The sequence below is a fragment of the Pseudophryne corroboree genome, chromosome 11, assembly GCF_028390025.1.
Source record: "Pseudophryne corroboree isolate aPseCor3 chromosome 11, aPseCor3.hap2, whole genome shotgun sequence".
In the NCBI taxonomy this organism is placed as follows: domain Eukaryota; kingdom Metazoa; phylum Chordata; class Amphibia; order Anura; family Myobatrachidae; genus Pseudophryne; species Pseudophryne corroboree.
This window is the reverse complement of record NC_086454.1, coordinates 196019633-196043740: the sequence shown is the minus strand read 5'-3', so window position 1 is coordinate 196043740 and position 24108 is coordinate 196019633. Positions and strand designations below refer to the sequence as shown.

The following is a 24108-nucleotide window of genomic DNA, read 5'->3' as shown; positions in this document are numbered from 1 at the left end:
ACTTGCCCAGATTATGCAAGATGACATGGATACTGACGCTGACACGGCAGACGGTGATGGGGAGGTGTTGAGGGGGGCGGCATCTCTTGCAAAAGGGGTGCAGCTAATGATTGAGGCCATTAGAGATGTGTTAAATATTACTGACAACACCTGAGCAGGTTGATGAGGCTTACTTCACAGATAATAAGAAAGCCTTTCTAACCTTCTCTGCGTCTAAAGAATTAAACGCTTTATTTGAAAAATCCTGGGAAAACCCAGAGAAAAAACAGGATTTTAATACCTACCGGTAAATCCTTTTCTCCTAGTCTGTGGAGGATGCTGGGATCCACTTCAGTACCATGGGGTATAGACGGTTCCGCAGGAGCCATGGGCATGTTAAGACTTTTTCAGAGTGTGAACTGGCTCCTCCCTCTATGCCCTTCCTCCAGACCTCAGTATAGGAACTGTGCCCAGGGAGACGGACATTTCGAGGAAAGGATTTATTTAAAAGTTAATGGTGATATTCATACCAGCTCACACCTCAACCATGCCGCACACATGGCATTCAACACAACACATGCCAACGGGCATGAACAATACAGCAACCGTGCTGAAAACATTTTTAATAAATTAACAACTGCAGGTAAAGTGCGCACTGGGCTGGGTGGCCAGCATCCCCTACGGACTAGGAGAAAAGGATTTACCGGTAGGTATTAAAATCCTGTTTTCTCATACGTCCTAGAGGATGCTGGGGTCCACTTCAGTACCATGGGGTTATAACAAAGCTCCAGTACGGGCGGGAGAGTGCGGATGACCCTGCAGCACCGATTGACCAAACTGTAGGTCCTCATCGGCCAAGGTGTCAAACTTGTAAAACTTTGCAAACGTGTTTGCCCCTGACCAAGTAGTTGCTTGGCAAAGCTGTAATGCCGAGACGCCCCGGGCAGCCGCCCAGGACGAGCCCACCTTTCTAGTAGAATGGGCAGTCACCGAATTCGGTACTGGCAATCCTGCTGTGGAATAAGCATGCTGAATCGTACCTCTGATCCAGCGCGCAATAGTCTGCTTAGAAGCAGTACACCAAATCTTGTTGGGAGCATACAGGACAAACAGCGCCTCTGTTTTTCTTATCCGAGCCGTTCTGGCGACATAGATTTTCAAAGCCCTGACCACGTCCAGAGACTTTGAATCAGTGAAGGTGTCAGTAGCCACTGGCACCACAATAGGTTGGTTTATATGGAAAGAAGAAACCACCTTTGGAAGAAATTGCTGACGAGTTCGTAACTCAGCCCTATCTTCATGGAAAACCAAGTAAGGGCTCTTGTGAGACAAGGCCCCCAACTCAGACACCCGCCTTGCGGATGCCAAGGTCAACAGCATGACCACTTACCAGGTGAGAAATTTCAACTCAATCTCCTGGAGAGGTTCAAACCAATCCGATTGAAGGAATCGTAACATCACGTTAAGATCCCATGGTGCCACAGGAGGCACAAATGGAGGTTGGATGTGTAGCACCCCTTTCACGAATGTCTGAACTTCTGGAATGGAGGCCAATTGTTTCTGAAAGAAACCGGACAAAGCCGAAATCTGGACCTTGATTGAACCCAATCGTAGGCCTGCATCCACACCCGCCTGGAGAAAATGTAGAAAACGTCCTAACTTAAACTCTTCCGTTGAAACCTTCTTGGTTTCACACCAAGACACATATTTTCTCCAAATACGGTGTTAATGTTTAGACGTTACTCCTTTCCTGGCCTGAATAAGAGTGGGAATGACTTCTTTGGGAATGCCCTTTCGGGCTAGGATCCGGTGCTCAACAGCCATGCCGTTAAACGTAGCCGCGGTAAGTCTTGATACACGCACGGCCCCTGCTGCAGCAGGTCCTCGCGGAGAGGAAGAGGCCGAGGATCTTCTATGAGCAACTCCTGAAGATCTGGATACCAAGCCCTCCTTGGCCAATCTGGGACAACGAGGATTGCCCGAACTCCTGTTCTCCTTATTATTTTGAGAGCTTTTGGTATCAGTGGAAGTGGAGGGAAGACATACACTGACCAAAACACCCACTGGGCCACCAGTGCATCCACTGCTATTGCTTGAGGGTCTCTCGACCTGGAACAATATCTCTGAAGCTTCTTGTTGCGACGAGACGCCATCATGTCTATTTGAGGAATTCCCCAAAGACCTGTCAACTCTGCGAATACTTCTTGGTGGAGGCCCCATTCTCCTGGATGGAGATCGTGTCTGCTGAGGAAGTCTGCTTCCCAGTATTCCACACCCGGAATGAAAATTGCTGACAGAGCTCTTGCATGTCTTTCTGCCCAGCGGAGGATCTTTGACACCTCTGCCATTGCCGCTCTGCTTTTCGTTCCGCCCTGACGGTTTATGTACATCACTGCTGTTACATTGTCTGACTGGATCAGTACGGGTTGATCTTGTAGAAGGTCGTTGTAAATGGCTCTCAGCTCCAGAACATTTATGTGAAGACAAGTTTCTTGACTTGACCATCTTCCTTGGAAGCTTTCCCCTTGTGTGACAGCTCTCCAGCCTCGGAGACTTGCATTCGTGGTCACCAGGATCCAGTCCTGAATCCCGAATCTGCGTCCCTCTAGTAGTTGAGAACTGTGTAGCCACCACAGGAGCAAAATTATGGCTTTGGATGACAGGATTATCCTCTGATGCATGTGTAGATAGGATTCTGGACCACTTGTCCAACAGGTCCCACTGGAATACTCTGGCATGGAATCGGCCAAACTGTATGGCCTCGTAGGCCGCTACCATCTTTCCCAACAACTGAATGCATTGATGAATCGACACTCTTGTTGGTTTCAGGGCTTGTTTGACCACTCTCTGGATTTCCAGAGCCTTTCCTACTGGAAGAAATACCATCTGTACTTCCATGTCCAGTATCATCCCCAGAAAGGACAATCTTGTCGTCGGTTCCAATTGTGACTTTGGAAAATGTATTATCCAACCGTGATGTTGAAGTATTGTCAGGGAGAGTGCAATATCTTGCACCAGCTTTTCTCTGGACCTCACTTTTATCAGGAGATCGTCCAGGTATGGAATTATATTGACTCCTTTCTGTCGAAGGAGGACCATCATCTCCGCCATTACCTTGGTGAACACCCTCGGAGCCGTGGAAAGTCCGAACGGCAACGTCTGAAACTGGTAATGACAATCCTGCACTGCGAATCTCAGATAAGCTTGATGCGGAGGATAAATGGGAACATGTAAGTAGGCATCTTTTATGTCCACCGACACCATGAATTCCCCCCGCTCCAGACTGGAAATCACTGCCCTCAGAGATTCCATCTTGAACTTGAACCTTTGCAGGTAGAGATTCAGATTTTTCAGGTTTAGGATTGGTCTGACCGAGCCGTCCGGCTTCGGAACTACAAATAGGCTTGAATAAAACCCTTCTCCTTGTTGTGACAAAAGGGAACCAGGACAATGACTTGGTCCTGACACAATTTTTGTATTGCTGCTGCTACTACTTCCCTGTCTGGAAGAGAAGCTGGTAAGGCCGATTTGAAAAATCGGCCTGGGGGAACGTCTTGAAACTCTATTTGCAAGATCCACGGGTCCAGACCAGATTAAACCCAGAACTGACTGAAAAGTGTCAGACGTGCCCCCACCTGAGCGGACTACCGCAAGGGAGCCCCAGCATCATGCTAAAGATTTGGCAGAAGCAGTGGTTGATTTCTGCTCCTGTGATCCCGGAGACGCTGCAGACTTTTTTCCTTTTCCCCTTCCTCTACCCGCAAAGAAAGGGGAACCTTTACCCTTTTTGTATTTATTGGGCCGATAGGACTGCATCTGAGAGTGATGTGTCTTTTTCGCCGGCGCAGGAGAATACGGCAAGAATGTCGACTTACCTGCGGTAGCCGCAGGGACTAAAGCATCTAGCCCATCTCCAAACAAGGCCTCACCTTTATACGGGAGAGCCTCCATATTTCTTTTGGAATCTGCGTCAGCATTCTATTGGCGAATCCACAACGCCCTCCTTGCTGAAATAGCCATGGTAGCAGCTTTTGATCCCAAAAGCCCAATATCTTTCATGGCCTCTAGCATATATGCAGCAGCGTCTTTGATATGACCCAACGTTAGGAGAATCTCGTCTTTATCTATTGTGTCAATCTCTGATGACAAGTTTTCTGACCACTTTTTAATAGCACTACTCACCCACGCACAGGCAATGGTAGGCCTGAGTAGTGTCCAATTGGCCACATAAATAGATTTTAACGTAGTCTCTAACTTACGGTCTGCCGGCTCCTTTAGGGACGCCGTCCCAGGCGCAGGGAGAATCACCTTTTTTGTTAAACGTGACAGGGCACTGTCTAAAACGGGGGGTGACTCCCACCTTTTCCTGTCCTCTGCCGGGAAAGGATAAGCTACCTGAATTCTTTTGGGAATCTGAAATTTATTTTCAGGGTTTACCCAGACTCCCTCAAAGAGAGTGTTCAGCTCATGAGATGGAGGAAGAGTTACGTTAATTCTCTTTTCTCTTACGTCCTAGAGGATGCTGGGGACTCCGTAAGGACCATGGGGATAGACGGGCTCCGCAGGAGACATGGGCACTTTAAGAAAGACTTTAGGTATGGGTGTGCACTGGCTCTTCCCTCTTTGCCCCTCCTCCAGACCTCAGTTTACTACTGTGCCCAGAGGAGACTGGGTGCATTACAGGGAGTTCTCCTGAGTTTCCTGTCAGAAAGTATTTTGATAGGTTTTTTTATTTTCAGGGAGCCTGCTGGCAACAGACTCCCTGCATCGAGGGACTGAGGGGAGAGAAGCAGACCTACTTCTGTGAGTTTCAGGGCTCTGCTTCTTAGGCTACTGGACACCATTAGCTCCAGAGGGATCGGTACGCAGGTCTCACCCTCGCCGTCCGTCCCAGAGCCGCGCCGCCGTCCTCCTCACAGAGCCGGAAGATAGAAGCCGGGTGAGTATGAGAAGAAAAGAAGACTTCAAAGGCGGCAGAAGACTTCATGATCTTCACTGAGGTAACGCACAGCGGTGAAGCTGTACGCCATTTCTCCCATACACCTCACACACGACAGTCACTGTAAGGGTGCAGGGCGCAGGGGGGGCAGCATATAAACCTCTTTTCTGGCAAAAATAGACATATATACAGTTGGGCACTGTATATATAATGAGCCCCCGCCAGTTTCAGTATATTTGAGCGGGGACAGAAGCCCGCCGCCGAGGGGGCGGGGCTTCTCCCTCAGCACTCACCAGCGCCATTTTCTCCACAGCACAGCGCTGAGAGGAAGCTCCCCGGACTCTCCCCTGCTTAACCACGGTAAAAGAGAGTTTTGAAGAAGGGGGGGGGGGGGGCACATAATTTGGCGCATTTATACATGTACCAACAGCGCTACTGGGTAAACATATTTATATAGTGTTTTTTCCTGGGTCATATAGTGCTGGGTGTGTGCTGGCAGACTCTCTCTCTGTCTCTCCAAAGGGCCTTGTGGGGGAACTGTCTTCAGATAAGAGGATTCCCTGTGTGTGTGTGGTGTGTCGGTACGCGTGTGTCGACATGTCTGAGGTAGAAGGCTTTCAGGGAGAGGAGGAGGAGAGAATGAGTGTGGTGTCTCCGTCGACAACGCCGACACCTGACTGGATGGATATGTGTGAAGGTTTTAAATGCAAATGTAAATTTTTTGCACAAAAGATTAGACAAAGCTGAAGCTAGGGAACAGCCAGGGAGTCAACCCATGTCTGTCCCTTTGTCGCAGGGACCTTCGGGGTCTCAAAAGCGCCCACTATCCCAAATTGTAGACACAGATACCGACACGGATTCTGACTCCAGTGTCGACTACGATGATGCAAAATTACAGCCAAAAGTGGCTAAATGTATTCGATATATGATCATTGCAATAAAAGATGTTTTGCATATCACAGAGGAACCCCCTGTCCCTGACACGAGGGTACACATGTATAAGGGAAAGAAACCTGAGGTAACCTTTCCCCCCTCACATGAGTTGAATGAATTATGTGAAAAAGCTTGGGAATCTCCAGACAAAAAACTGCAGATTCCCAAAAGGATTCTTATGGCGTATCCTTTCCCGCCAACAGACAGAATACGGTGGGAATCCTCCCCTAAGGTGGATAAGGCATTATCCAAAAAGGTAGCGCTGCCATCCCAAGATACGGCTACCCTCAGGGACCCTGCTGACCGCAAGCAGGAGATTATCTTGAAGTCCATTTACACACATTCTGGTACCTTGCTCAGACCGGCGATTGCGTCGGCCTGGGTTTGTAGCGCGGTAGCAGCATGGACAGATACCTTATCAGCGGATATTGAGACCCTAGATAAGGATACCATTTTATTGACCCTGGGACATATAAAAGACGCGGCCTTATATATGAGAGATGCTCAAAGAGACATTAGTCTACTGGGTTCTAGAATCAACGCGATGTCCATTTCTGCTAGACGAGTCCTATGGACCCGGCAATGGACAGGTGATGCCGACTCAAAGAGGCATATGGAGGTTTTACCTTACAAGGGTGAGGAATTGTTTGGGGAAGGTCTCTCGGACCTGGTCTCCACAGCTACAGCTGGTAAATCAAATTTTCTACCTTATATTCCCTCACAGCCTAAGAAAGCCCCACATTATCAAATGCAGTCCTTTCGATCACAAAGAAACAAGAAAATACAGGTGCGTCCTTTCTTGCCAGAGGTAAGGGCAGAGGAAAAAAGCTGCACAACACAGCTAGTTCCCAGGAACAGAAGTCCTCCCCGGCCTCTACAAAATCCACCGCATGACGCTGGGGCTCCGCTACAGGAGTCCGCCCCATTGGGGGCACGTCTTCGAGTTTTCAGCCACATCTGGGTTCACTCACAGGTGGATCCCTGGGCAATAGAAATTGTTTCCCAGGGTTACAAGCTGGAATTCGAAGAGGTGCCTCCTCGCCGGTTTTTCAAATCGGCACTACCAGCTTCTCCCCCGGAAAGGGAGATAGTGTTAAATGCAATTCACAAATTGTATCTTCAACAGGTGGTGGTCAAGGTTCTCCTGCTTCAACAAGGGAGGGGATATTACTCAACCCTATTTGTGGTCCCGAAACCGGACGGTTCGGTCAGACCCATTTTAAATTTAAAATCCCTGAACCTATACTTGAAGAGGTTCAAGTTCAAGATGGAATCGCTCAGAGCGGTCATCGCCAGCCTGGAAGGGGGGGATTTTATGGTATCCCTGGACATAAAGGTTGCATACCTTCATGTTCCCATTTATCCACCTCATCAGGCGTACCTGAGATTTGCGGTACAGGATTGTCATTACCAATTTCAGACGTTGCCGTTTGGGCTTTCCACGGCCCCGAGAATTTTCACCAAGGTAATGGCGGAAATGATGGTGCTCCTGCGCAAGCAAGGTGTCACAATTATCCCGTACTTGGACGATCTCCTCATAAAAGCGAGATCAAGAGAGCAGTTACTGAACAGTGTGTCACTTTCACTGAAGGTGTTACAGCAACACGGCTGGATTCTCAATATCCCGAAGTCGCAGTTGGTTCCTACGACTAGTCTGACCTTCCTGGGCTTGATTCTGGATACAGACCAGGAAAAGGTTTATCTTCCGATAGAAAAAGCTCAGGAACTCATGACTCTGGTCAGGAAATTATTGAAGCCAAAACAGGTGTCAGTGCACCACTGCACTCGAGTCCTGGGAAAGATGGTGGCATCATACGAAGCCATTCCCTTCAGCAGGTTCCATGCGAGGACTTTCCAATGGGACCTATTGGACAAGTGGTCCGGGTCACATCTACAAATGCATCGGTTGATCACCCTGTCCCCCAGAGCCAGGGTATCTCTCCTGTGGTGGCTGCAGAGTGCTCACCTTCTAGAGGGACGCAGGTTCGGCATTCAGGACTGGATCCTGGTGACCACGGACGCGAGCCTCCGAGGTTGGGGTGCAGTCACACAGGGAAGAAACTTCCAAGGTCTTTGGTCAAGTCAAGAGACTTGTCTTCACATCAACATCCTGGAACTGAGGGCCATATACAACGCCCTACGTCAAGCGGAGACCTTACTGCGCGACCGACCAGTACTGATCCAGTCAGACAACATCACCGCAGTGGCTCATGTAAACCGCCAGGGCGGCACAAGGAGCAGAGTGGCAATGGCGGAAGCCGCCAGGATTCTTCGCTGGGCGGAAAATCATGTAAGAGCACTGTCAGCAGTGTTCATTCCGGGAGTGGACAACTGGGAAGCAGACTTCCTCAGCAGACACGACCTGCATCCAGGAGAGTGGGGACTTCATCAGGAAGTCTTCGCACAGATTGCAAGTCAGTGGGGACTGCCCCAGATAGACATGATGGCATCCCGCCTCAACAAAAAGCTGCAGAGGTATTGCACCAGATCCAAAGACCCTCTGGCGGTAGCTGTAGACGCCCTAGTGACACCGTGGGTGTTCCAGTCGGTCTATGTGTTTCCTCCTCTTCCTCTCATCCCAAAGGTGTTGAGAATAATAAGGAAAAGAGGAGTACAGACAATTCTCATTGTTCCAGATTGGCCACGAAGGACCTGGTATCCAGATCTACTGGAAATGCTCACAGAAGATCCATGGCCTCTTCCTCTACGACAGGACTTGTTGCAACAGGGGCCCTGTCTGTTCCAAGACTTACTGCTACTGCGTTTGACGGAATGGCGGTTGAACGCCGGATCCTAGCGGAAAAGGGCATTCGGGATGAGGTCATTCCTACTCTGATAAAGGCTAGGAAGGACGTGACAGCTAAACATTATCACCGTATATGGCGAAAATATGTTGCTTGGTGTGGGGCCAGGAATGCTCCTCCGGAAGAATTCAATCTGGGCCGTTTCCTTCACTTCCTACAAACTGGAGTGAATTTGGGCCTAAAATTAGGCTCCATTAAGGTTCAGATTTTGGCCTTATCCATTTTCTTTCAAAAGGAATTGGCTTCTCTCCTAGAAGTACAGACTTTTGTAAAGGGAGTGCTGCATATTCAGCCTGCTTTTGTACCTCCGGTGGCACCTTGGGACCTCAACGTGGTGTTGAGTTTCCTTAAGTCACACTGGTTTGAACCACTTAAAACGGTGGAGTTGAAATATCTCACTTGGAAAGTGGTCATGTTGTTAGCCTTGGCTTCGGCTAGGCGAGTATCGGAATTGGCGGCTTTGTCTCATAAAAGCCCCTATCTAGTTTTCCATATAGATAGAGCGGAATTGCGAACCCGCCCTCAATTCTTGCCTAAGGTGGTGTCATCTTTTCATATGAACCAACCTATTGTGGTACCTGTGGCTACGCGCGACTTGGAGGATTCCGAGTCCCTTGATGTAGTCAGGGCTTTGAAAATTTACGTGGCCAGAACGGCTAGAGTCAGGAAAACAGAAGCACTGTTTGTCCTCTATGCGGCCAACAAGGTTGGCGCACCTGCTTCAAAGCAGACTATTGCTCGCTGGATCTGTAACACGATTCAGCAGGCTCATTCCACGGCTGGATTGCCGTTACCAAAATCGGTAAAGGCCCATTCAACAAGGAAGGTGGGCTCTTCTTGGGCGGGGTCTCTGCACTACAGCTGTGCCGAGCTGCTACTTGGTCGGGTTCAAACACCTTTGCAAAGTTCTACAAGTTTGATACCCTGGCTGAGGAGGACCTCCTGTTTGCTCAATCGGTGCTGCAGAGTCATCCGCACTCTCCCGCCCGTTTGGGAGCTTTGGTACAATTCCCATGGTCCTTACGGCGTCCCCAGCATCCTCTAGGATGTAAGAGAAAAAAAGATTTTAAACTTACCAGTAAATCTTTTTCTCGTAGTCCGTAGAGGATGCTGGGCGCCCGTCCCAAGTGCGGACTACTTCTGCAAGACTTGTATATAGTTTTGCTTACATAAGGGTTATGCTATAGTTTTCATCGGTATTGGACTGATGTTATGTTAGTTTCATACTGTTATCACGTAATTCTTTCACCCATTCAGGCTCGTGGTGTGCCGGCAGCGCCACCACATTACAACTCTGTGTCCCTAAAATGGCTTCCTCAGGGGAAGAGCTTCCTGCCTCAGAGATGTCACACACGTGCACAAACACACCACAGACACTCCGGGGTTTATAGGGGACAGACCCACAGTAAAATCTGTCTGAAGGACACAGAAAGGATTTTCCAGTTCACAACTCAGTGCCAATATAAAATTCCTGTGTAATCTAAAATGTCCACAGAGACCTGTAGCGCTTTTATAATGTCAAATTATACAATACAGCACCAAATACCCTGTGCCCCCCCTTAATTTCACCCTGATACTTGGTTTAGTAGAGGACCAGCGTTTCTTCTCCTGCAGCCTGTGTGGAGAAAATGGCGCTGAGCAGTGTGCTGGCTGCCTGAGGAGGAAGCCCCGTCCCCGAAATGGTGCGTTTCTCCTCAGAAATTTCAACACTATTTTTTATACTGGGGGGGGGTCTAGAACGGTGCCTCAGCATCGTATGTCCCCTTTTAGCCAGTTTTGAGTAGGTTTCATGCTGCCCAGGGGACAAACGTTAGGAGAATCTCGTCTTTATCTATTGTGTCAATCTCTGATGGGAACATTTTCTAAACTGAGGTCTGGAGGCGGGGCATAGAGGGAGGAGCCAGTTCACACTCTGAAAAAGTCTTAAAGTGCCCATGGCTCCTGCGGAACCGTCTATACCCAATGGTACTGAAGTGGACCCCATCATCCTCTAGGACGTATGAGAAAATTCCAGATTCCCAAAAGGATTCTGGTTGCTTTTCCCTTCCCTGAGGAACACAGAAAAAAATGCGAAAACCCACCCGTAGTTGATGCATCTGTTTCCAGACTGTCGAAAAAAGTGGTTTTACCTGTCCCTGGATCTACCGCGTTAAAAGAACCGGCTGATCGTAAGATTGACACTACGCTCAAATCCATATACACTGCTTCAGGGGTGGTGCTGAGGCCTACTGTTGCCTGCACATGGATCTCTAAAGCTATAGTAAAGTGGTCAGGCACGTTCCTAGAGGATTTGGATTCAATGGATAGAAGTGACATTGAATTATTTTTACGTAACATACAGGATTCTGCGGGGTTCATGGTGGAATCCATGAAGGACCTGGGTACACTGAGTGTAAGAATATCTTCCATGTCTGTCTCAGCTCGCAGGGGACTCTGGCTTTGCCAGTGGTCTGCAGACGCGGAATCCAGGAGAAGTGTGGAGAACCTACCCTACACAGGTCAGGCTCTATTTGGGGAAGCATTGGATGCGTGGATTTCCACGGCAACCGCGGGTAAGTCACCTTTTCTTCCCTCAGCTACGCCTCCTACGAAGAAACCCTTTTCTTCCTCTGCATCGCAGTCCTTTCGGACTGATAAGACAAAAAAGTCCAAGCTTACTACCACCTTGGTGTGAGCAGGCAAAATACAAAAAACCTGCTCCCACAGGCTCCCAGGACCAGAGTCCTGCTTCTGGTACCTTCAAATCCTCAGCATGACGGTGGACCACACAGCCTGGAGGATGGGCTGGTGGGGGCGAGACTCAGACGTTTCAGCCACGTCTAGGTGTTGTCCAGCCTGTACCCCTGGGTACTGGATATTGTGTCCCAGGGGTACAAACTGGAGTTTCAAGAAACCCCACCTCGCCGATTCTTCAAATCAGGCTTGCCAGCTTTACTGACAGACAGAAATGTACTACTTGGAAGCTATCCAAAAATTGGAAAAGTCAAAGGTCATTGTTCCAGTTCCACCTCATATGCACAACGTGGGTTAATATTCAAACCTTTTCGTGGTACTGAAACCGGATGGTCTGGTCAGACCAATTTTGAACTTGAAATAGCTAAACCCTTATCTAAGGGAGTTCAAATTAAAAATGGTGTCTCTAAGAGTGGTGATCTCAGGTCTGGAGGAGGGGGAGTTTCTGGTATCCCTGGATATCAAGGATGCATATCTCCACATTCCGATTTGGCCTCCGCACCAGGCTTATCTCAGATTTGCACTGTTAGACAGTCACTATCAGTTTCAGGCACTGCCATTCAGTCTCTCCACAGCGCCGAGGGTGTTCACCAAGGTGATGGCAAAGATGATGGTTCTCCTCCGCAGACAGGGAGTGAACATAATTCCATACCTGGATGATCTGCTGATAAAGGCGTGGTCCAGGGAGAAGCTGTTGCAAACCATTGATCTTACGACTCATCTGCTCAGGGTCCATGTTTGGATCCTGAACCTTACAAAGTCACATTTTTAACCGACAAGGAGATTGTCTTTCCTAGGGATGATCCTCGACACGGAAGTGCAGAGGGTGTTTCTACTGGTGGAGAAAGCGTTGGTGATACAATCAATGGTTCGGGATGTCCTGAAGCCAGCCAGGGTATCGATTCATCAGTGCATTCGTCTTCTGGGGAAGATTGTTGCCTCTTACGAGGCTCTGCAATTCCGAAGGTTTCATGATCGATACTTCCAATTGGATCTCCTAGACAAGTGGTCAGGTTCTCATCTACATATGCACCTGAGGATACGTCTGTCGCCGAAAGCAAGGATTTCACTCCTTTTTTGGCTACAATGGCCTCACCTTCTGGAAGGCCGCAGGTTTGGTAGTCAGGACTGGATCCTTCTAACCACGGATGCAAGTCTCCGAGGCTGGGGCGCAGTCGCTCAAGGGGAAACCTTCCAAGAAAGGTGGTTAAGTCTGGAATCCAGTCTTCCAATAAACATTCTGGAACTAAGAGCCGTATACAACGGTCTTCTCCAAGTGACACATCTTCTGCGAGATCGACCCATTCAAGTGCAGTCGGACAATGTAACGACAGTGGCCTACATAAACCGACAAGGCAGAACAAAGAGCAGAGCTGCAGTGTCAGAGGTGACAAGAATCAGCATTCTCTCGGCAGAAAAGCACGCGTTAGCACTGTCAGCAATTTTCATTCCGGGAGTGGACAATTGGGAATTGGACTTCCTCAGCAGACACGATCTCCATTCGGGAGAGTGGGTCCTCCATCCGGAGGTGTTCACGGAGGTGACAAATCTTTGGGGGGTTCCTCAAATAGACATGATGGCCTCCCACCTCAACAAAAAACTTCGGAGGTATAACTCCAGGTCAAGAGACCCGCAAGCAGTGGCGGTGGACGCCCTGGTAACTCCGTGGGTGTTCCAGTCGGTGTACGTGTTTCCTCCACTTCCACTCATTCCAAGGATTCTAAAGCTCATAAGGAGAACAAGAGTTCAAGCAATCCTCATTGCTCTGGACTGGCCAAGAAGGGCTTGGTACGCAGATCTTCTGGATCTACTGCTGGAAGATCTGAGGCCTCTTCCTCTTCGGGAGGACCTGCTGCAGCAGGGGCCGTTGGCTTATCAAGACTTACCGTGGCTACGTTTGACGGCATGGAGGTTGAACGCCAGATCTTAGCTCGGAGGGGCATTCCGAACAAGGTTACTCCTACCCTGATACAGGCTAGGAAAGGAATAACGTCTAAACATTACCATCGCATTTGAAAAAAGTATGTATCTTGGTGTGAGGCCAAGAAGTTTCCTACGGTGGAGTTTCAACTGGGACGGTATCTCCCCTCCTACAAGCAGGTGTGGATATGGGCCTGAGGTTGGGATCCGTAAAGGTCCAGATTTCAGCCCTATCCATTTTCTTCCAGAAACAATTGGCTTCCCTCCCTGAGGTTCAGACTCTCTTGAAAAGGGTTCTGCACATCCACCCTCCCTTTGTGCCACCTACAGCGCCCTGGGATCTTAACGTGGAGTTACAGTTCCTCCAATCGGATTGGTTCGAGCTTCTACCAGATGTTTAGGTCAAGTTTCTCATGTGGAAGGCTGTCACTTTGTTGGCCTTAGCTTCTGTTAGACGTGTGTCGGAGTTGTGGGCTTTGTCTTGTAAGGGCCCCTACTTGATCTTCCATGAAGATAGAGCTGAGCTCCGGACACGTCAGCAGTTCCTTCCGAAGGTTGTGTCGGCATTTCATATCAACCAACCTATTGTGGTTCCAGTTGCTACTGACTCCTCAGTTTAATCAAAGTCCTTGGATGTTGTAAGGGCTCTGAAAATCTATGTGAAGAAGACTGCTCGTCACAGATAATCGGACTCTCTGTTTGTCCTATATGATCCCAAGAAAATTGGGTGTCCTGCTTCTAAGCAGACTATCTCTCGCTGGATCAGGTTCACTATCCAGCATGCGTATTCTACAGCAGGATTGCCGTGTCCTACATCTGTTAAGGCCCACTCTACTCGTAAAGGTGGGTTCTTCCTGAATGGCTGCCCGGGGTGTCTCGGCTTTACAGCTTTGCAGAGCGGCTACTTGGTCTGGGTCGGACACGTTTGCTAAGTTCTACAAGTTCGATACTTTGGCCTCTGAGGATCTGAAGTTTGGTGAATCAGTTCTGCAGTAGCCTTCGCACTCTCCCTCCCGTTCTGTGAGCTTTGGTACATTCCCATGGTACTAATGTGGACCCCAGCATCCTCTAGGACGTAAGAGAAAATAGGATTTTAATTACCTACCAGTAAATCCTTTTCTCGTAGTCCGTAGAGGATGTTGGGCGCTCGCCCAGCGCTTTGTTTTCCTGCAGTGGTTATCTGGTTCAGTACAACTTTGTTTTAGTTAAGTACTGCATTGTTACTTGGTAAGTAATGTTTCAGCGGTTGCTGAGTTTCAATCTAGTTAGCTTGGTTTGCCTTGTATGTGTGAGCTGGTTTTGAATCTCGCCACTATCTGTGTATAATCCTTCTCTCGAAGATGTCCGTCTCCTCGTGCACAGTTTCTAGACTGAGTCTGGTAGGAGGGGCATAGAGGGAGGAGCCAGCCCACACTCTCAAACTCTTAAAGTGCCAATGGCTCCTAGTGGACCCGTCTATACCCCATGGTACTAATGTGGACCCCAGTATCCTCTACGGACTACGAGAAAAAGATTTACCGGTAGTTAATTAAAATCCTATTTTCTGCAGTGGGGTACACTGTGTTCCACAGGGAAAACATCGGGTGTAGAGTGGGAAGCCGGTGGTGCAGCGTCGCTTGTTCTATGTGGGAGGAGTCAGCGGTATTTTGCATTTGTCTGTGCGGTGCCAGTGTACTTGGGGGGTGTGGCCGATCGGAGATGCATTGTGCCCGCTGTTCTGGGGTAAGGGTAGATGATACAGATGCCAGCACGCCACTCAGCATAGTAGGAAGTAGGAGGTTAGGCGGTTGCAGAGAGTAGCTGCAGCAGCAGTGGTGCCTACTCTTCTGTCATAAGAGATGAGTGACTGTCACTGTGATTAAAGTAGTTGGACTAGTTATCCTCCTTCTTATCGTTCAGTTGGGGGAGAGTTGAAACCTTTCAAACTTTACCCCTACACTAGTACGATTATTTGTGATATATCAGACATGTTTGATTTTATTAACTAGTTTGACAGATCGTTTTTTGGTGTGTGGGAGCAAACAGTTGATGATCATTTGCTCCCCCACACTGGCCTATTATCAAAAAAACAGCCAACTAGTTGGCTAGTTGGAACAATATCCTTTTGATGTGTAGCCAGCATAAGGCTAGGTTTTGTATGGCATAGCTAAATCAGTGGGTCAGCAGTACAGGTAGACCCCAATTATCCAGCACCTGATGCTCTGGCACCTCTTTTGGACACATCAGGTGCCGGGGGAAAGTTAGGCTGCAGGTGGAAGTTAGGCTGCCGGAGGTCTTAGGTAGGCTGCAGAATAATTAAACCTGTGATGATATGGACTAGTAGCTGCTATAGTATTTACTAATATAACCAATGTATGCATGAGTACCAAAAGTAGTCCAGCCTCTTCAAAACCTTAAGTGTTTAAGTTATGTTTTTGGTTGGAAACAAAAAGTGAAAAACAAAACTAAAATAAAAGTTAAAACCAAAACACATCTGTTTTTGCCTTAAATCACCATAAAATCTTGACTGAAATATAGATGTTTGGTTCTCAGGCAAATTTCATGGTAATATGTTAGGTTTGCGCTGAATATATATTAGTGACCCTAGCAAAAAGATGGTAAAGTATGATTTGTATGTTTTACTTTCATCCTTTCAGTCTGATGATGTAACATAAAAAAATCTCTGAACTTATGTTTCCAAAAGCAGAAATGAATGCATGCCAGCCATGATTATATTTTCCTGCATGCAGTTATAAGCGTGGTTGTGCGCTGACCACCAATATGTAAAACTTGGTTAGCTATCAAAAGAGATGTATTTACTCTTTGACCAGTTGACTCACAGAACTTTGCCTTCTTGAGAATCCACAATTATAGCCAGATACACCTTTTTATTCGCAAGGGGAGATGGGACTGAAATGAATGACTCGGTATAGAGCATGGGCTTTCAGAAAACATGCAAGATGTGCTCCACAAACATCTGTACTTTCAGTTGTGCATCCTGAAGAAGAACATTTTGCTTTGGAAATTACAAAATGTAAATGATTTACTATTGCAACCACTGCTGCCCATATCATTGAAACATCTAGTTGTATTGGTGTCTCTGGCATTAAAGTGCTTGTAAAAGAGATGACTTTGATACTGGGAAAATCTTGGTATTAGAGGGGCCCATGATAAAAGTACTGTGCATTGGTAGCATACACATAAATGTCTCAGGCTCACCCCATTGCAAAAATATCTTGTCATTCATAGGTAAACCCATGTTCTAAAGGTTGGGAGTGCTTATGCCTACCAGCTACAGTGTAAACAGTCAGTCTGGACAGATTTTAGACGTTATGCTAAGGGTTACCTTGAGTATCCAGGCTGTGATCCCAGACCACCCTATAGAAACATTCCTTTTTTCTCTTACGTCCTAGAGGATGCTGGGGTTCAATTTAGTACCATGGGGTATAGACGGGTCCTTTGGGAGCCACTGGCACTTTAAGAGTTTAATAGTGTGGGCTGGCTCCTCCCTCTATGCCCCTACTACCAGATTCAGTTTAGAAAATGTGCCTGGAGGAGCCGGTCACAGCTAGGGGAGCTCCTAGGAGTTTTTTTAGTTTTATTATTTTCTTGAGTTAGTTAGGTACTGGCAACAGCCTCCCTGCTTCGTGGGACTTAGGGGGGGAGTAGGAAACAACTTCCTGAAGAGTTAATTGTTCTCTATCTCCGCTTACAGGACACTGAGCTCCTGAGGGTACTGATCGTTAGCCCACGAGGCGACCGCTCACTCCCGCAGCATGCCGCCATCCCCTAACAGAGCCAGAAGATTGAAGATGTGGTGAGTACAGCGCCGGCGTCCCGGTTAGCGGGTCGCTGGCGGGTATGGCGGCACTAGGGTGGGCACGCAGCTCTGACAGGCTGCGCTTCAGGAAGGCTCAGGAACACACTGTGTAGATGCTGTGAAGGGCGTCCTGAGCCAGTGTGAATACACCCTACACTGGTCCAGCAGCTAAAGGGCTAATCCCGCTGTTAGCACTAACAAAACCTCAGGCCAGTTTAAACATTAGTGCGGGAAGCCGCCCGCCATTACAAGGGGCAGGGCTTCCTCTCAGAGCGGATCCAGCACTCACCAGCACCATTTTCTCCCTGCAGATCGTAGGAGATGCTGACATGGAGCGCTGCCCTCCACGTGCTTCCAGCTGTACCTCTGCGGTAACAGGGTTATAGACAAGGGGGGACGTGTGATAATACAACTAATTACCCTATTCAGGGTAGTTAGTCAGCGCCAGGCTTTTATCATAATAATTGCCTACAGGGGCGCTGTGTGGCTGGCTCCTTATACTCTGTGTCTCTCTGAAGGTACTCTGGGGGAAACTGTGGCTGACATTTTCCTGTGTGTGTGTAAGTGTGTATATCCCACATTACCATTTCCAAGGATTCTGTGTCCTGTGCTGCAGAGTGTTTATCTTCTCCCGAGGAGTCTATTCCATATACTCAGGAATGCAATATACTGTCTCAGCCTTCTGAATCCGAACCCCCATGGGTGGATTCTTTAAGGGGGATGATATCCCAGATTTCAACAAGGATGTCACATTCTGAGAGGGAGACACAATTTTTGAGAAAATCTGTGGAGGGCTTGCAGGCTTCAGACCCCACTACTTAGTCTAAAACCCACCTACATACCCACATTAACGTCTACTTGCCCAGATAATGCAAGCTGACACGGATACCGACTCTGATACAAGGGACGGTGATGAGGAAATGCAGGGGGGGGGGATGCTTTCCTTGCTAAAGGGGTGCAACTAATGATTGAAGCCATTAGGGATGTTTTACACATTACTGAGAAGGTACCTGAGCAGGAAGAGGAGACTTACTTTACTGTAAATAAGACATCCTCGCTTACCTTCCCTGGTTCTAAGGAGTTAAACTCCTTGTTTGAAAAATCCTGAGAAAACCCAGAGAAAAAATTCCAGATCCCTAAAAGAATTCTCATTGCTTTTCCTTTCCCTGAAGAGGACAGGAAAAAGTGGGAAAATCCACCTGTAGTAGACGCTTCTGTATCTAGGTTGTCAAAAAAGGTGGTTTTACCTGTCCCCGGTTCAACCGCCTTAAAGGAGCCGGCTGACCGCAAGATAGAGACTACGCTCAAATCACTATACACGGCTACAGGCGTGGCCTTAAGGCCCACTATTGCTTGTGCGTGGATTTCTAAAGCCATAGTAAAGTGGTCAGCACATTACTAGAGGAATTAGATACTATGGACAAGGAGTGACATTGACTTGTTTTTACGTCACATACAGGATTCGGCAGGTTTCATGGTGGAAGCCATGAAGGACATTGGCCTGCTTAATGCAAGGGCTACTTCCATGGCAGTCTCGGCATGCAGAGGACTCTGGCTACGCCAGTGGACTGCGGATGATGAATCCAAGAAGAGCGTGGAAAATCTACCTTTCACAGGTCAGGCCCTGTTTGGGGAAGCACTGGATGCGTGGATATCCACGGCAACTGCGGGTAAGTCGACCTTTCTTCCCTCTGCAGCTGCACCGGCTAGGAAATCTTATCCTGCGCCGACGCTGCAGTCCTTTTGGACTGCGATATTTAAAAAATCCAAGGGTCCCCCCCACCTTCTTTAGAGGAGGTCGGGGAAAATCCAGAAAACCTGCACCAACAGGTTCCCAGGAGCAGAAACCAGATACTGCTTCCTCCAAGTCTTCAGCATGACGGTTAACCTCACAGCCTGGGGATCGAGCAGGTGGGAGCGAGACTAAAAGATTTCAGTCATGTCTGGGCGGCTTCGTGCCTAGACCCCTGGGTAAAAGATATTGTTACCCAGGGTTAAAGACTGGAATTTCAAGTACTCCCACCTCACACATTATTCAAATCAGGCTTACAAGCTTTGCTGACAGAAAGTACAATTCTGCAGGAAGCCATTCAAAAATTTGTACAAACAAATGTAATTGTTCCAGTTCCACCTCACCTAAAAAACAGGGGTTATTCCTCAAACCTGTTTGTAGTACCGAAGCCGGACGGTTCGGTAAGGCCAATATTGAACCTAAAGTCCTTGAACCCATACTTACAAGTGTTCAAGTTCAAGATGGAGTCTCTGAGAGCGGTGGTCTCAGGTCTGGAGGAGGGGGAATTCCTAGTATCCCTGGATATTAAGGATGCATACCTTCACATTCCGATCTGGCCGCCTCACCAGGATTATCTAAGGTGGGCACTACAGGACTGTCACTACCAGTTCCAGGCCCTACCATTTGGCTTCTCCATAGTACCGAGGGTGTTCACCAAGGTCATGACGGAGATGATGCTCCTCCTACGCAAACAGGGAGTGAACATAATTCCATATCTGGACGATCTGCTGATAAAGGCATCTTCCAGGGAGAAGCTGTTGCAGAGTATTGCTCTCTCAACTCGACTACTCCAGGATCATGGGTGGATCCTGAACCTTCCAAAGTCACATTTGGAACCGACAAGGAGACTACCTTTCCTGGGGATGATACTCGATACGGAAGTACAGCGGGTGTTTCTACCTCTGGAGAAAGTGTTGGTGATCCAATCAATGGTCTAGGGTGTCTTGAAACCAGCCCAGGTATCGGTTCATCAGTGCATTCGCCTTCTGGGAAAAATGGTGGCCTCCTATGAGTCTCTACAGTACGGAAGATTCCATGCACGGTTCTTCCAGCTGGATCTCCTGGACAAGTGGTCGGGATCACATCTTCACATGCACCAGCGGATACGCCTGTCGTCGTAAGTCAGGTTTCACTCCTCTGGTGGCTGCAAACTCCTCACTTGCTCGAGGGCCGCAGGTTCGGGATTCAGAACTGGATTCTTCTAACCACGGATGCAAGCCTCAGAGGTTGGGGAGCAGTCACCCAGGGGGAAAACTTCCAAGGAAGGTTGTCAAGTCAGTAATCTGTACTTCCAATAAAAGTTCTGGAACTAAGGGCCATATACAACGGCCTTCTACAAGCGGCACATCTTCTGCAAGATCGGGCCATTCAGGTTCAGTCAGAAAACGTCACAACGGTGTCCTACATAAACAGGCAGGGCGGAACGAAGAGCAGAGCTGCAGTGTCAGAGGTAACGAGAATCCTCCTCTGGGCAGAAAGGCACGCGCTGGCACTGTCTGCGATCTTCATTCCGGGAGTGGACAACTGGGAAGCAGACTTCCTCAGCAGACACGATCTCCATCCAGGAAAATGGGGACTCCACCCGGAAGTTTTCGCAGCGGTAACAAGGCGGTGGGGCGTACCTCACATAGACATGATGGCCACTCGCCTCAACAAGAAGCTTCGGAGGTACTGTTCCAGGTCAAGGGACTCACAAGCAGTGGCTGTGGACGCCCTGGTAACTCCGTGGGTGTTCCACTCGGTGTATGTATTCCCTCCACTTCCACTCATCCCAAGGATTCTCAAACTAATAAAAAGAACAAAAGTTCAGGTGATCCTCATTGCTCCGGACTGGCCAAGACGGGCTTGGTATGCGGATCTTCTGGAATTACTGCTGGAGGATCCGAGGCCTCTTCCTCTTCGCGAGGACCTTCTACAACAGGGGCCGTTCATTATCAAGACTTACCGCGGCTACGTTTGACGGCATGGAGGTTGAACAACATATCTTAGCTAGGAAGGGCATTCCGAACAAGGTCATTCCTACTCTGATCCAAGCTAGGAAGGGGGTAACGTCTAAACATTACCACCGGATTTGGAAAAAGTATGTGTCTTGGTGTGAATCCAAGAATTTGCCTACGGTGGCGTTTCATCTGGGACGTTTCCTCCTCTTTCTGCAAGCAGGTGTGGATATGGGCCTATGCTTGGGCTCCATCAAGGTCCAGATTTCGGCCTTGTCCATTTTCTACCAGAAACAATTGGCTGCTCTCCCTGAGGTTCAGACTTTCTTAAAGGAGTTCTGCACATCCATCCACCCTTTGTGCCTCCTATGACACCTTGGAATCTTAATGTGGTGCTGCAGTTCCTGCAATCGTATTGGTTCGAACCTTTACAGGAGGTGGACTTAAAGTTTCTTACTTTGGAAGACAGTCACACTGTTAGCTTTGGCATCTGCAAGACATGTATCTGAATTGGGGGCATTGTCGCACAAGAGCCCCTACTTGATTTTCCTTGAAGATAGGGCTGAACTCAGAACGCGTCAGCAATTTCTTCCAAAGGTTGTGTCGACTTTTCATATCAACCAACCTATTGTGGTGCCAGTGGCTACTGACACCTCGATTACCTCAAAGTCCCTGGATGTTGTGCGCGCTTTGAAAATATATGTGAAGAGAACTACTTGTCACAGGAAGTCGGACGCACTTTTTGTCCTTTATGATCCCAACAAGATTGGGTGTCCTGCTTCTAAGCAGACTATTTCTCGCTGGATCAGGCTTACTATCCAGCATGCATATTCAACAGTAGGTTTGGCTTGTCCAAAATCTGTTCAGGCCCACTCTACAAGTAAAGTAGGTTCTTCCTGGGCGGCTGCCCGGGTGTCTTGGCTCTTCAGCTTTGCCGAGCGGCTACTTGGTCTGGGTCGAACACATTTGCTAAGTTTTACAAGTTCGATACTTTGGCCTCTGAGGACCTAAAGTTTGGTCAATCAGTTCTGCAGGAACCTCAGCACTCTCCCACCTGGTTTGGGAGCTTTGATACATCCCCATGGTACTAAATTGGACTCCAGCATCCTCTAGGACGTAAGAGAAAACAGGATTTTAATTACCTACCGGTAAAGCCTTTTCTTCGTAATCCTGCATTGTTGCTTGGTTACGTTTGTTGGTTGAGCCGTTGCTGACTCGTTCCAAGTTGGTTAGCTTGGCTTTCCTTTTTGTTATGTGTGAGCTGGTGTGAATCTCATTCTCTCTAAGTATGTCCGTCTCCTCAGGCACAGTTTCTAGACTGAGTCTGGTAGGAGGGGCATAGAGGGAGGAGCCAGCCCACCTTATTAAACTCTTAAAGTGCCAATGGCTCCCAAAGGACCCGTCTATACCCCTTGGTACTAAATTGGACCCCAGCATCCTCTACGGACTACGAGAAAAGGATTACCGGTAGGTAATTAAATCCCGTTTTTACTGACCTATTACAATCCCAAGTGATTATCTCCAAAACATGGAAACAAAAGAAAAGTAATTATAAGAACTGGCACTCCTAAGGGGTTCTAATCAGGAGGGCAAAAGTTCATTGGTCACTTTTATTATAGTTACTACTGTGAACGCTAGTGTTAATCTTTAGACTAAGTCTGATGCTAGTATGAATGCTGGTAGTGATGCTAATGTTACCTTGTCTGATATCAGTGTATTACGCTTCCAACAGTCAGGGCTTAGATTGCAAGAAGCCCTTACCAAAAGTTTGAGTGCCACAGTCAACCTCCACTAGGTATTATGAAGATTTTCCATTATGAGTTACTTCTGAAAAATTGTCTCACAAATGAAACTTTTCCTTTTCATTATGTTGTTATAGATCAGGGTACAAATTTCATGTCTCAACTGATACACGGGATACAGAGGCTCTTAATAGTTTTCTTGGTTTGGATGCCAATCTACCATCCTCGGTTGGATGGTTTCATCTAGAATTAATTATACAATTTAATCTAAATGTAATTGCACTTTGACAAACAAGGAATAATAGGATGAAATGTGATGCATTCTCCCTTTATGTCTGTTTACAATGTAGTAAGTTCCCCAAGCTTCCACCAGCTAGTCATAGTCTGACTTCTATTTTTCTTGAAGCTTCAAAGCATACAAAACTGTATATGGCTTTTAAAAGAGATTACTCCAGTTGAAAATAAAGCTGTTTGGACTCCATTTCACTTCCATTTGTTTCCAGAACTTCATGGATAAGGTTCTACATAAGCACCTGAATTATGCAGAGCCATGTCAAATCCAAATAAGCTGTGAGAAGTCCTTAAGTCAATTTGTGCTGAGCCACTTGCAGCCAGTCTACAGAAATGTTGGCAAAAAGATTTGGAAGAATATATGGGACGCTCCTTTGAAGTGGAGTTCCTGCTGCCTCTTCCTAACACCTATGGATCAATCCCAAAAAAGATCCAAAACTAGAAAAACTAAAAGATAGGTTGGTGTTGAAGTTGGCGCTGGAATAGCTGATGATTCAGCTGGAGATAATATTGTTGGGGTGTAAAAAAAAAAAAAAAAAAAAGGTGAAATGAAAAAAAATAGGGTAATGAATCATTTATACTTATCCTAGATGGTTTTTCCAATATATTTCTGGTTATTCAGATGATGAAGGTGGTGATGGTGTACTTCTCTCCATCTTGGATTGGATCTCAAAATGAAATGGTGAAAAGAAAAAGATAACAAAGTTTTCAATGTGGATTCTTCAAAGCTCCATATGTATAATATTTCACTTATGATGATAGGTGACAAGTGATGTGACGTATGAACAGAGGATTTCTTCAAAAGGAAATGAAGTGGGTGACAAATAAACGTATCAAGGTATCTTTTAAAGTGGTAATGGTGAATTTTAAGCGTACCTAACTTACAATAAAATATAAAAATTGAAGCTCATGAAGGTATCTTTTTTACTGAACTGCGTACCGGCACTCACTGGTTAGTGCGTCCTCCGTCTGCATATAAAGGTATCTTTACCCAGTCAGAATCCAACAACCACTCCCATATTAATAAAAAGGGGGTTTATTGGGTAAAAACAATTGAACACATAAGAACAATGGAGCATTGACCGCAGGAAAAAAAAAACGCCTGACAGAGGAACTTGCACGACCAACTATATTCAACCCTAATGGGCCCGGTACCCTATGGGTCAAACAAAAACAATAGAAGTCGTAACTTTCCTCAGCCGTGCAGGTAAAGTTCCCAGCGTGCAATAACTCCTTCCA

At 47.4% G+C, this 24108-nt stretch overlaps 1 protein-coding gene across 2 annotated transcripts in view; it reads left to right on the top strand.

Annotated features, from left to right (window-relative positions):
• Positions 1–24108, top strand: part of PACS1 (phosphofurin acidic cluster sorting protein 1) — a 502137-nt gene that overhangs the window by 161345 nt on the left and 316684 nt on the right. The window lies entirely within an intron of this gene.